This window comes from Limulus polyphemus, unplaced genomic scaffold (assembly GCF_000517525.1).
Source record: "Limulus polyphemus unplaced genomic scaffold, Limulus_polyphemus-2.1.2 Scaffold496, whole genome shotgun sequence".
Taxonomy (NCBI): Eukaryota; Metazoa; Arthropoda; class Merostomata; order Xiphosura; family Limulidae; genus Limulus; species Limulus polyphemus.
Genome location: NW_013666106.1, coordinates 195,697 through 199,732, shown reverse-complemented (window position 1 = coordinate 199,732; position 4,036 = coordinate 195,697).

The window sequence follows — 4,036 nt, the reverse complement described above, 5'->3', positions numbered from 1 at the left end:
AAACGCGCCTGATTTAAATGTCACACCTGAACGCTCACATCCTTTTAATTATGTTTGAAATTATGAACATTGCTCAACATCATGAAAATTAAACCTTATTTTCAATAAGCAATCCTGAAAAATATTTGGGGGTGCTTAACTTTTTTCCAGGTGTATATATTAACAATAGTTAACATAACGAGTGACATCATCCCTAGTTTTGGTTTACACTTTTGAGTATAAACTACAGCAAGTTTCCTCATTTTAAATCATGAGCGTTATTTTGTTGCTTTTTTTTATATTTCCAAATTTTCTCACCCACTTTACTTTCCTAAGAGTTTACCACATCAACGAAAGTTGTTTATCAAGAGACAACATGATAACTCAATGTTAACATCGTAAACTATATGTTATCAACAGATACAGAGAATATTCCCTATCGTTAAGTGCTCAAACAGTGTCCTAGCAATACTGGTGTTTCGTGCTCGTGATTAGTGTAAACAACCTGTCCAAGATAGAGCAGGAACATTTCCCAAATATGTTGTTCCTCTAGGTACTCTCTGCATGAAAGTAAGGTTGCACCATGCCCTAAAAACATTTATTTTTTTTTAATTCTGAAAGCTGTCTTGCATGGTAAGAAATGGAATCGTAAAGTGTACAATACTAGACGTTTATTATATTAATTAAAATGTATAATGTAGCCTATATATAATTTGTTAAAGGGTGGATATTTTTTTAAATAAATGTTGAAAACAAAGTACAGTTATAGAGCGTGGCTAATGTATGCCGTTTTAATATGTAATGTTATACTTTCTTCTATATACAATACACAGTAATAATCAACTTTTCATCATATTAAATGCTCTACTGTCAATCCTCTGCGTCAATAATATCTCCCTGGCGAGATAGCGGTAAGTTTAGGAACTTACAACGCTAAAATTCGACGTCCGATTCCCCTCGGTGGTCACAGCAAGTAGCCCAATGTGGCTTTGCTCGAAAACAAACAAAACTTCAATAATTTCCCCACTGAGTCACTTGTTTGTATTCATAAATTTTAGTGGTGTATTTTATCATTGACAAACATGTTGATATGCACAAATCTTTCATAAACTTTAACCAAAAGTATTCAATCTAATACGGAATGATACTCAGTATCTTTATTCTTGTGTTTAATTTTAATTAACTAATACACACTGTAGCGTGAAGAGTGCATAAATGTTAGATTTTTTTCACACATCGATATAATCTCCTGTAAAAAAAACATAACATTTCTAACTGTAAGCTGTTAATTTCCAATCTGCATAAACCATGCGGTTACATAGGCGGCTTCATCAAACTTACCGTCAGATGACAAGGTTCAAATTTCATTACTTTTGGATAGATAAGGGGAGGGCCGTCTTAGCGACATAGAGTTTTTGATATGTTTCTAGTTTGTGTTTATGGCTTGTTATTTAACAAAATGTGCGGTGGTGTCTGTGATCAAAGATCAGTAATTACTGCCTACTTACATTATCGCAGTCATGCTAATGGGATATAACGCCTTATGATGGAAAAATGTGATTTGTAGTCGGTAGTTTGTGTCATATGACGTCACAACAAGACTGGTAATTAATTATGTCAAATCTCTTTATATATATATATAACATGTCGAGGATATTGTGATGTAATATTACACGGACTACTGATCAACATTTTGTTGTCCCTTTAATTTCAAGTGCTTTAAATAACCACAATTCCATAATAATAATTAACCATTTTCTCGAAGTCACCAGTGTTTAGTGACTTAGTCATACGTGTTTGATAGATGTTAACACATCAACTTTATATTCTTATGAGGTCACCATTGCCGGGACTTTCCTAGATGATGAACGAATGAGGCTGCAACTGAATTCGATTGTCAAAGTTTAACTCAAAAACACCCTGTAGACAATACTGTATTTATGAATTTATATGTAAAAAAAAAAAATTATACTTGTTATAAGCCCACTAACTTTTAGCATTCAGTTAAAACTCGCTATCAATAAATATTTTTGTTTTGGTTTATTTAAGATGGTGTTGGAACTGTTGTCAGAATCGTACGAACAATGAAAATGAAGTTTGATAATTCAATTTGAAATAAGCTACATGTAGAGTGCATGAATTAATTATGGGCTTATTCCCAATGGACAGAATCTCATAGCAAATGGGATTTAGCTGCAGTATCTACTGACGGTACCAAAAATGTTCCAGAAAGCTCCAGGAACTTTCAGATGCCCCGTGAAGAATGTTAACCCCAAGCTATGAATATAAATGTGCTGTAGAATTTACAGCCGATTACATTTTTAATTAATTTCGCACCCAAGTAACTCGTTAGTAAGCTTAAGAGCTTACAGTGCTCAAATTCGAGGTGCAGTCCCTGCGATGGATATAATGCAGATTGCTCTTTATGCAGTTTTGCGCTGAAAAAACAAAAACAATTTAAAAGTTCCTACTCAGTAGTAATCTAACTCGTTTCTAATAAACTGATGGGGATTTTTGGATAGTATTAACATGGTGGTTGTCTTAAATTGTTTTTGACACTATTGTCTGACTGATTAGTAGGAACTGATCGTCACTCTTATGGCACAGCCCCAAAGTGCTTGTCGAGTTTGTGTGGTAACGTACCGCGAAACATGAAACCTTGAACTGACATTCCAGGTACGTAACTCTTAAGCCAAGCTCAAAACAATAGAAGGAAAGGTGGTCGTGTTTCTTTCTGTTTATAGCTTTGACGAGATAAAATGCACTTTCAACACTTATCCGGACAGTGAAAGAGAAGACGAAGATTTATTAACTGATCTGTAAGAATTTATCTTTTCGAAAGCAGAGCAAAAAATTTATTGATTTTTTTTATTATGGAGTTATAAAATTTATCTATAAATGTTACTGTTTCAATCCTCGTAAAATTGAAATAAAATTAAAATTAGTTTCCTTTCTGTAATGTCATTAATTGAAATATATGATACATATTAGTTAATAAAAATATGTGTTATCCTTCCGGTATTATCTATGATAACAATTATTGTGTTTTAAAAGTGACGAATTTTGATTTGAACTTTACTATCTGATGATAGCACAGTATTATATTATATATAGTTCACATAAGTTTCGGGCATAAACTAATTACAATTCAACAACATATTTGATGTGTATATTCTAACTCTTATAATACACGGTAATTAAAGGTTGTTTAAGTTAATGTGTGAAATACTTAAATAACTATAAGTTAATTTGGTGATTCTATATAAAAGTATGATTTGGAAATATACTTTTCTTTTCATCAAATGATTAATTTAAATGACTACGCAAGCTGAAAGTTGCATAACAGATCCAAAGCACTTATGACCGACCATATGTCAATCATTACCATAGTTAGCAATCTATTAATCTTATTCCAAGCACTTATGACTGATCATATGTTAATCATTACCATAGTTAGTAATATATTAATCTTATTTCAAGCACTTATGACTGACCATATGTCAATCATTACCATAGTTAGTAATATATTAATCTTATTTCAAGCACTTATGACCGACCATATGTCAATCATTACCATAGTTAGTAATCTATTAATCTTATTCCAAGTACTAATACGCTGCTATTTCTCTTTAATTAGATACTAATAAGCAATGGGCTTGTATCCTACGTTTGAGGTGTTAATTACGTTCCTATATTTTGGAAAATCATGAAGAGTCCTGTTAAAAACAACATTCGGATGTAAATCAACTAATTAATGTTTCAGTAAAGATATAACAACATTCGGATATAAATCAACTAATTAATGTTTCAGTAAAGATATAACAACATTCGGATATAAATCAACTAATTAATGTTTCAGTAAAGATATAACAACATTCGGATGTAAATCAACTATTTAATGTTTCAGTAAAGATATAACAACATTCGGATGTAAATCAACTAATTAATGTTTCAGGAAAGATATAACAACATTCGATGTAAATCAACTGTTTAATGTTTCAGGAAAGATATAACAATATTCTGATGTAAATCAACTAATTAATGTTTCAGGAAAGAT